This window comes from Triturus cristatus, chromosome 2_2 (assembly GCF_964204655.1).
Source record: "Triturus cristatus chromosome 2_2, aTriCri1.1, whole genome shotgun sequence".
NCBI classification, from domain to species: Eukaryota; Metazoa; Chordata; class Amphibia; order Caudata; family Salamandridae; genus Triturus; species Triturus cristatus.
Window position 1 is genome coordinate 24,028,879 of NC_140582.1, and position 10,394 is coordinate 24,039,272.

At 44.2% G+C, this 10,394-nt stretch overlaps 2 pseudogenes; both read left to right on the forward strand.

Annotated features, from left to right (window-relative positions):
• The first annotated feature begins 6,941 nt into the window (after positions 1-6,941).
• On the forward strand, positions 6,942-7,060 carry LOC146861773 (5S ribosomal RNA; annotated as a pseudogene).
• Positions 7,061-7,153: 93 nt separating this feature from the next.
• Positions 7,154-7,272, forward strand: LOC146861774 (5S ribosomal RNA; annotated as a pseudogene).
• The last annotated feature ends 3,122 nt before the right edge of the window (positions 7,273-10,394 follow it).

The window sequence follows — 10,394 nt, forward strand, 5'->3', positions numbered from 1 at the left end:
AAGCTATGGGGCCAATACCATGTTTAGAATATACTTCATAAGTGGGAGTTCCGGCCGGAGGAATTGGACAAGAATCCTCCAGTCGGGAAGCCCTATCGCGATTACAACCAAACCAATTTCCAAATTTACTGAAACCAGGCATCGCTGCAACACTAGTTTCTGTACAAACTTCAAGGGGTTTAAATAGTCACTTTATCGTACACAAACTGCACTCACCCCTCAGTTTCGGCTTTTGCAAAAGTCGAACAAAACAAAACAAAGACAAAGGAGTGGCCACTATACTTAACTTATCCAGATGTGTACGTACGCCAACAGAGGTCCGTCTGATGTCTCGCGATCCAAATAACCAAAGGGAGCCAAAGCGTGGCCGCAGTCAGGGCAGCAGGTCTTTTCAGCCGTTGGGAGGGAGAAGCCACACGGTAAAAAACCTTCGGTCCACTTACGACATGCAGGGGTCGATCACGTGGTGCGCGTCCTCCGGAATTTCCTTGCGGGGCTCCTCACGATCCTCGGGCTGGACCCACGTCCTCTGAAGGGCCTCACAGAGGGCACCAAATTGAAGAACCAGGCTTTTAAAGCCCAGCGGCGCAGGGTACGCCTGAAATCTTCTGAGTTCGCCTTCCAAATTACAGAGACACGGAACACTCTGGCATAGGAACTTCAATTTATTAGCTGCAGCTAAGTACAGTTGTCCTAGAAGTACATCGGTGGTAGGTTCTCAGGAGACTGCCCCTTCAATCTGTGGCTCAGTCTTTTGTAGCGCTTGAATCCCCTAAAGCAACAACCCCCACAAGGTGCAATAAAAATACAAATCATCCACAAGAAAACATTCTTTGTACAAGATACAGGATAATGGGTAATAGAAATTCCTTCCCTAAGGTCGTGTTCTCTACCCGACCCTATAGGTCAGGTGGCATAGCCATTCCTAGGTTGAATTAATTTACGACAGGACGTGTTTGCGTGTTGAAGATGGTGATTCGTAAAACAACTGGAGAGGCCGAGAATGGTCACCAAGGGTCAATAGATGGTTATCTGGGGGATTAGTTGCTTCGAGCCGGGTCTCAGAGTGGACTTAGCTCGGGGAAACGGGAAAGGTCGTGTAATATGTGCAACAGTATAGAACGTGAAAGAAACGCTATGAATGTTGAAGGGGCCTGAGTGAGGGCAACAGCGTGGTGGTGTTACAAGCAAAGACGGACCATATTTTGAATTTCCTCAGGGTGGTGGTGAGGCCCAAGGACCTGGCCGTAGCCCGAGAGTCCTTAAAGCTCTTTAGCTTGTTGTCTGCCTTGTCACCGAAAAGGTGACAGCCATCAAAGGGCATGTCCATAAGTGTGGATTGGACATCCCCTGGAAAAACCAGTTGAATGCAACTATGGCTAGTGATGTGGAAATCGTCCTCCAAATGCATTGGCGGTATCCAGCCCACAGCGGATGGTAAACTTTGCTGTGTCTCTCCCTTCAGCAACTGCTCGAGAGAGCACGGCCTGGGCCTCCTCTGGGCACTGAGGCAGCACTTGTGCAACCGTGTCCCACACGGAGTGGGTGTAACGGCCCAAAAGACATGCAGTGTTTACCGACCGCAGTCCCAAGCTGGAGGAAGAAAACATATTCTTCCCAAGATGATCCAGCTTCTTGGATTCCCTGTCCGGGGGAGCGGTAGGGAATGCGCCCTTGGACGTGGAGGCTTGGACTACCAAGCTCTCAGGGGTGGGGTGTTGGGAGAGGAATGTGGGGTCGCCCGGGGCCGGGCAGTGGCATCGGATAATCAGCTTGTCCACAGGAGTTGGACTTGGACCAGGTGCCCAAAAGGATGTCTGTCAGGGCTTCATTAAACGCAGCAGGGGCTCTGAAAAGCTCGTTGCTGGCTACAGCACCTCTGTCAGGAGGTTAGTCCTGACTGCCACCGTAGGTAGCTCGAGGTGGAGAACCTCGGCCGCCCTACGCAACACCACTGCGTATAACGCTTCCTCCTCCGTAGCCACGGTAGGAGGAGACAACATGCCAAGGTCTGGTGAGGTATCCAAACCACTGGCTTCCCCAAGTTCCTCTCTCCAGTCCTGCTCTGTTAAAGGGTATCCAGAACCCTCCCAGTCCTCCTCACCCTCCTCTGGCTGCCCATCTGCTCTCAAAGAGCCAAGGTAGAACAGGGGCACAAAAGAACCTGTCGGCGGCAGATCCGGCGTCGGCCGATGCCGGTTCGACTCAGTGTCTACCTCGAGGTGGAGCTGGGGTCAACGTCGGCTAGGGACACAGCCAACGCTGGTGGCGGACATGGTGCTGGAGGAATCGGCACCGACGGCAAAGGCCCAGGGCCGCCGTCGACAAAGGCCCAGGGCCCCTAGCCGAGTCCACAGGGTCTGAAGGCGCGCTGGGGGAGTCGGGCTGCCCAAGGATCGCATGCATCGCTTCGTAGAAAATCCGAAGCTGGGCAGGGGTCGCACCGGGTCCCGAAAAGGAAGGCAAACCCAAAGTCGACCCAGCAGGCTCTGCACGCGGAGCCGCGGGCGGGACACCATCCGCATCCCTCCTCCTGTCGGCCGACGGACGGGGAGAAGCCAAAGAGCGACAATGCTTCTTTGACCTTTTTTTTTGTGCTTCGACTTACCTGACCCCGGGTGCGAAGACTTTGACGAATAATGGTGTTGGCTCTGCGACCGGTCTCTCGACCTCCTCCGCGACTGGGACCTCGAGCGGCACGGAGCAAACTGCTGGGCCTCGAGTAGCTTTTGGGACCACTCCCGCAAAGAGTTCGGGGCCATGGTACGGCAATCGGAGCATGACTTGGGGTCGTGGTCACGCTTCTGGCAGTAGAGGCACACACGGTGCAGATCCGTCACTGATATGAGTTTGTTACAGGAAATGGAAGCCTTAAAGTCGGGCATCCCTCGTGCACCAGGAGTCAATGGACTCAACAACAACGAAGTTGACAAAAGTCGAGAAAAAAAGTTCAGTCACAAATTGACTGGGGGTACCGCTCTCCCCGGATCTGCGCTTGCTGGTGCGGAAAAAGAAAGAGCTGATGTCAGCGAGCGAGAGCAGCGTCTATGTAGCTACTGCGACGTCATCCTGGCAACCACGACGCCGACGACAAACGCGGAGTCGACCGATGCCACCTTCCGACGCGCAGGGGTACTGCAGATGAAAAACTTTCCAGATCCAGTCTGATGCCTGGGGGAGATTCTAAGGTAAAGAAGCTATAACTATCGGTTTCTTTCAGATGTTTTCATATACTTTACGCTTTGTAACGCCCTATACCCTTTAAAAACCACACAATTCAAAACCCACATCTACATTTATCTTTTAAAAATGTACTTACATAACTAACAATTATCAATTAAAGAAATATTAATTAAAAAAATTAAAACTCATAAAAATTAATTAGCTTCCCACACTTTACCCCTATAATCCCCACAAACCACTGGTAAAATTAAACTGTAAAAAAATTGATTACACAATTAAAACTTATTTTCAATTAAAAAACTATTAGTATATAAAAACTAATTTTAAAGTAAGTAAAATTAATTTACCCCAAAAAAGTAAAAACCACACAAAAAATATAAACAACTACCCTACTTAAATATCAATTAAGTAACATTAATGATCAACCAGTTATTAATTATTTGAACATAAATTACTTCCCACACTTTACCTCTATCAACCCCACAACCCACACTTACCTACACAAATTCCATATTTAATTTTCAATTAATCAATATTAATTCAGAACTAATTATTGATTAATTAAAAAAATGACTTCCCACCTTTACCCCACAAACCCCCACAATCCACACCTAAAACAAATCACACAATTACCATAATTATCAACTACTTAGTTAATATTAATTAACAACTAATTATTAAACATAAATTACTTCCCACCCTTTACCCCTATAAACCCCACAACCCACACCTAAAATTACACAATTTCCATAATTAATTTTCAATTAATATAAATAAACTAATTATTAATCAATCAAAAATAAGACTTCCCACCCTCTATCCCTATAAACCCCACAACCATTTTTTTACCCAATTACCATAATTATCAATTCATTAATATTAACAACCAATTAATTAATAATTACAAATAAATTACTTCCCAAAATTAACACAATAACATCTAAATTAAATAAATGAAAAATAATCATTAATTTATTGTAATTGAATTAATTCCCACCCTATTCCCCTATAAACCCACAAGCTGCTACGGAATTAAAAAATGCAAAATTTAATTAACATAAAATGTATAACTACAACAAATTTAACATATATTAAAAAACATAAACAATACTTATACAAACATCACATACATTTAAAATATAAACTAAAATACATAAAACTAATTTTAAAAAAATCAATATTTTAAATGACTATTTTAAAAACAATATTTCTTCCCTTAAATTCAATATTCTTGACCACGATATTTTTGTAAGTCGATATTTCCTATTCAATATTCTGTCTCAACACCCTCTGCACCAGTTCTAGATCCCTTCTGAATTTTCTCCAGACTTTGAAAAGTGCTGCTTCATTTTTGACCGCGTAAATAACAAATGGCATATGTGACCAATTCAAGGCATATGTTGCAGAACATGTCCTAGAGAATCACAATCTTCAAGTGCGCCAGTATTGGAATGGAAAGCTAGGTCATTGGTTAGAGTTGGCAAATTGTGTACTGGCTGTTTTGGCGTTGCCTGTGTCAAGTGCCAATGTTGAGAGGGCATTTTCACAGATAAACGTTTACATAGAAAGGAAAGAGCGAGCACGCATGACGAAAGACTCACTAAATAAGTATTGTATGGTGTACTACAATAAGTTTGATTTGTAAAAACTTATTTAGACCTCATATACCCTGTACACATGCTGCCTATACACATGCACTGCCAGTGCAGAAAGCAAGCAATAATTGAAAGCAAAACATTCCATAAACACCGAAAAAACACGGTTTCCGTTGTTTTTAACAGCGCGCAAATGTGTAACCACTGACAACCACTGTTTTTTTAAGGTATTGAAAAAACTGGAAAAAAAAGCCAACCAGTATTGACCAAAAATAGAAACTGAAAACAGGAAAGCCTAATTATATGCGAGCATTACTAAGAATATTAGGAATGACACTTACAATAATGAGCTTTTAATAATGAGCCATATAGAGGAAAAAGCGTACAGTATTTCTTCTATGTTAATGATGACTGTCCAACCTATGTGTGATTTTTAAAGGCGATAGGGCACCATGTTGTTTTGTTGTGGCCGTGAGGAAGTCTGGGATCGGGTCAAACCCGTTGACAATAAAGGTTTTGTTGAAAACTGCAACTGTGGAGCCTTCCTGAGACTATCTTCTTCCAGGATTTGTGTTTTGTGAGATATATATATATATATATTCCAGTCCCTATAGGCACAGAACAAGATCCATCAGAGGACCAGAAGGTTGACCTGGTAGCTGGATGTTTCAAAGACATCTATTGAAATAATAACACCAAGTTGAGCATAAAAAATAATTTTATGGGCCCGGATAAACGCTAAAACACATGTCAGACTTACTATGGCCAGAACTGAAGTTGAATGAAAAAAGCTAAAACCCCAAACATCAGTGCCATTCATACCTATGGCCATACCACCCTGAAAGCCTCTGATCTCAGACGTTAAGGCGGGATGGGCCTGGTTAATACCTGGATGGGAGACTGCTTAGGATTACCAGGTGCCGTAACTTAATTTTTTTTTGCTTTAGGTGAAGTGGGTGGCATGTCTGCCTTGATAGAGCCAGCACTGAAGTCGAATGAAAAAAGCTAAGACCCCAAACGTCAGTGCCATTAATGCCAACCCATGCCACCCCGAAAGCACCTGATCTTGTCTGATCTCAGAAGTTAAGCAGGATAGTGCCTGGTTAATACCTGAATTGGAGACCACCTGGGAATACCAGGTGCTGTAGGTTTTTCATCTTTTTTATTTTGCTTTATGTGAAGTGGGAGGCATGTCTGACTTGCTAATGACAGCACTGAAGTTGAATGAAAAAAGCTAAGACCCCAAACATCAGGGCACTTCATGTGTATGGCCATTCCACCCTGAAGGCAACTGATCTCAGAAGTTAAGCAGGGTCGTGCCTGGTTAGTACTTGGAAAGGAGACTGCCTGGCAATACCAGGTGCTGTAGTCTATTCAGCTTTTTTTCTCTAGTTGAAGTGGGTGGCATGTCTGACTTGCTATGACCATCACTGAAGTTGAATTAAAAAAAAGCTAAGACCTCAAATGTCAGCACATTTCAAGCCTACGGCTTTACCACCATAAAACCATGTGATCTCGTCTGATCCCAAAACTTAAACAGCGTTGGGCCTGGTTAGTACCTGGTTGGGAGACCGCCTGGAAATGCCAAGAGCTGCAGGCTTTTCATCTCTTTTTTGTTTTGTTTTAGGTGAAGTGGGTGGCATGTCTGACTTGCAATGGCCAGAAGTGAAGTTGAACAGAACGAAAAAAGCTAAGACCCAAAAGTTAGTGCACTCCATGCCTACGGCCATACCATTCTGGAAACACCTGCTCTCAAATGTTAAGCAGGGTCAGGCCTGGTCAGTACCTGGATGGGAGACAGACATGAAATACCAGGTGCTGTAAGATTTTCATCTTTTTTTTTGTTTTAAGTAAAGTGGGTGTGGCTTGTCTGACTTGCTATGGCCAGCGCTGAATTCGAATGAAAAAAGCTAGGACCCCAAATCTCAGTCAACTTCATGCCTACGGCCATACCACCTTGAAAGCATCTGATCTCAGATGTTAAGTAGGGTCGGGCCTAGTTCGTACTTTGGATAGGAGACTACTGCCTGGGAATACCAAGAGCTGTAGGCTTTTCATTTTTTTTTTTTGCTTTAGGTGAAGTGGGTGGCATGTCTGACTTGCTATGGCCAGCACTGAAGTCAAATGACAAAAGCTGCGACCCTAAACATAAGTGTGTTTCATGCCTATGGCCATACCAACCTGAAAGCACCTGCTTTTGTCTGACCTCACAAGTTAAGCAGGGTCGGGCCTGGTTAGAACCTGGATGGGAGACCGTCTGGGAATGCAAGGTGCTGTAAGCTTTTCATCTTTGTTTTTTGTTTTGTTTTAGGTGAAGTGTGTGGCATTTCTGACTTGCTATGGCCTGCACTGAAGTGGAAGGAAGCATACAACCTTACTGCGGCCATACCACCCTGAAAGCACCTGATCTCATCTAATCTCAGAGGTTAAGCAGCGTCGGGCCTGGTTGGTCCCTGGATGGGAGACTGCCTTGGAATTCTTGGTGCTGTAGGCTTTTACTTTTTTTTTTGCTTTAGGTGTAGTGGGCGGTATGTCTGGCTTGCTATGGCCAGCACTGAAGTCGAATGAAAAAAGCTAGGACTCCAAAAGTCAGTGCACTTATTGCCCATGACAACCCACCCTGAAAGCACCTGATGTCATCTGATCTCAGAAGTTAAGCAGGTTCAGGCCTGGTTAATACCTGCATGGGAGACCATCTGGGAATACCAATTGAGCTAGCGTTTTATTTATTTTTGCTTTTGCTGAAGTGGGTGGAATGTTTGACTTGCTATGGCCAGGAATGAGAATGAATGAAAAAAGCTAAGACCCCGAACGGCAGTGCACTTTAGGACTACAGCCATACCATCCTGAAAGCACCCGATATTGTTTGATCTCAGCAGTTAAGCAGTGCGGGCCTGGTTAGTATCTGATTCAGAGACTGCTTGGGAAGACCAGGTGCTGTAGGTGTTTCATCTTTTTTTTGTTGCTTTAGGTGATGTGGGTGGCATGTCTTACTTGCTATGGTTAGCACTGAAGTTGAATGAAAAAACCGAAGGCCCTAAACATCAGTGCACTTCATGCCTACAGCCATACAACCCTGAAAGCACCTGATCTTTTCTGATTTCAGAAGTTAATCAGGCTCGTGCCTGGTTAGTACCAGAGTGGAAGACTGACTGGAAATACCAGGTGCTGTAGTGTTGTGTAGTTTCTACTAATCTGTAGGATCTGCACATTGTTTGGATAACATTAACTAGGGGCTTGGTGTCAAGACTGATTGCGGACATTTCCGCAGGATATGTTGGCCTAGAGACCATCTAATTCACAGTCCCACTGTAAGCCTCCCTAGCCTTATCAGGGAGCAAACGGTTTCTGGCAACCATTGGACATGACAACCCTGATCACTCGGGGATCGTGGAAACAGTACAGAATCTTTTGCTCAGTCACTCATGCTCACTTATTCTCAGAGAATTATATAGAGAACACACAGTGGGATGTTTTCAATAATATTTATTAAACCAATGTTATTCTTGCGTAAAATACGTGTGCACCAATGATTAGGAGACAGAAGCAAATAAAGGAGATTACAAGCACCAAAAGAGTGAACAGTAGATACATTTCTACCATGGTGCTGAAGCAATGAATATATGTAAGCATAAATGCAAAATGGTAATATAACGTACTCCTATGATGCGGACCCTACTCTGAGTGTACTTAGAGTGTGTATGGGTGTAGAGCCAAGAATCCTCCAAACACCATTACTTGATCATATAAAATGAAGGACCTCGTGTTGGTCTCGGGTTGCACACCCCTCACGGAATGTCAGACCGGTGCATGGTGATTACTCAGCATGCAGGGACCTTCGGTGTCAGCGGAAGTGCCTCCTCTACCAATCTATTGGGATGCTGATTATTTATAATAAAATGCAGCCGTCGCGATGTGCGCACTAGATTAGTGATGTTATGGATATGTAGATCGCGCTTTCACCCTGTGGATGAAGATAGGATGAATTTTGTACCTAGTTTGATAGAGAGGCCTAGTACATGATGTTCAAGGCATCATAATAATGTTGTGCGAAGCTAGATGTGTAAACAAAGTAGTTTCGGAGAAACTTATCCAACATTGTCATGCATGCAAAAGTGTGCAAAAGGTCACAGCTGAAATGTTATTTCCTAGGACAATGTAAGGAATAAGCTGCCTCGCTATATGGGCCTAACTCAAGAATATAACACCCACTCCTCATCCTAAGGGTTGATATATAAAAGCTATCTAAAAAGCCAGTATATCAGCATATCATAAAAATGGAATAAAAGGTAAAACTACTCTTAACATCATCTAAAAGCAGGATCCCCTTTAAAATATTCATAAAAAGCTTAAAGTCATTATACTGTTTGAAATCCTAAGCACTCCAAAAGCCATGATGCCTATAAAAATAAAAATAAAACAAAACAGTTTTGGATGAATTTAGTTTATAAAACAAGCCAAATTGTTCTCACATGGAAAAAGGCCAATTATTTCATGTGTTCCGGGTGGCAGAAACAGCACTGTTGTTGTCCATAACCGAAGACGACGATCCCAGGGGCACACCTCAAATCAGATTTATGGAGCAAAGGTGATTCCATCCAATTCCCACAGCAGCTGCTGAGGGAGAGGCTGCATCCTGTATGTGTATCGTAGATCCGTTGTCCAAGTCACTAGCACCCAAAGCTTCCCAGGGTAGCTCAAGAAATGCATTTGTCAGCAACGGAAGACGCTGGCGACAACAATATCCATAGGCTGTTAATGGGTCCAGCCGTACATCAATGTCCAATTTTGGCACAACCATTTGTGATCCTAGGCCTATATCTAATACGCATGTGTGGCCGCAAAGCAGGCAGTAGAATACAGGTTGTATGCAGTTAAGCCAAACAGGCCTGAAGGACAAGAACCAGTGTTCATCCAGTTCATAAAGTCAAAGTGTGCCAAAGATGTGAACCATGTGCTCACAGCATTGTAGCACAAGCAGCGTTGCCTCCCTTCCGAATCAAACTGGGACTTCCATTGCGGAGCAGAAAAATTAAAATCAGGATTCCAGCCAAAAGTAGCAGGACAAGCGGGAGCCCTCCAAAAACGCTTACCAGCAGAGTGTATGAATGATGGAATAACTCCGAAGATTGTCTGAAAGGTGCTAACCAGTCCAGAGCGGATACATTTTAGAAAATGCACTATTCATCTAGTATCAGAAAAGTTAAAGATATGATGGACTAGCTCCCCAAAATGCAGCGGGAAGTTAGTGTGGAGTAGTGTCTGTATCTCAGACAAGGACCTTGCGACCCGGAGATCAAACGCCCCTCTGGCAGAAGTTACGGCCACAAGCTGTTGAAAAAGCATGGCTTTCAGTCTTCTAAGGGAATCAAAGTGTATGTTGGAAACATTTATTGAAGGCCACAGCGCTGCCTCCCTAATTTTGTGGGCAGGTGGAAACAGTACTTGTGTACAGCAAGTGACTAAGGAATTAACCGTCACTAGATTAGCAATGACCGGTTCCATACCACAGCAAACTTGATCATTCAGCATCAAGTAGCTCCCATTTTTGAGCAGTTTGAAAACCGGACATATCACGGCAGCTGGGGAAACCTTCAGATATTAGGACAAGTTCGC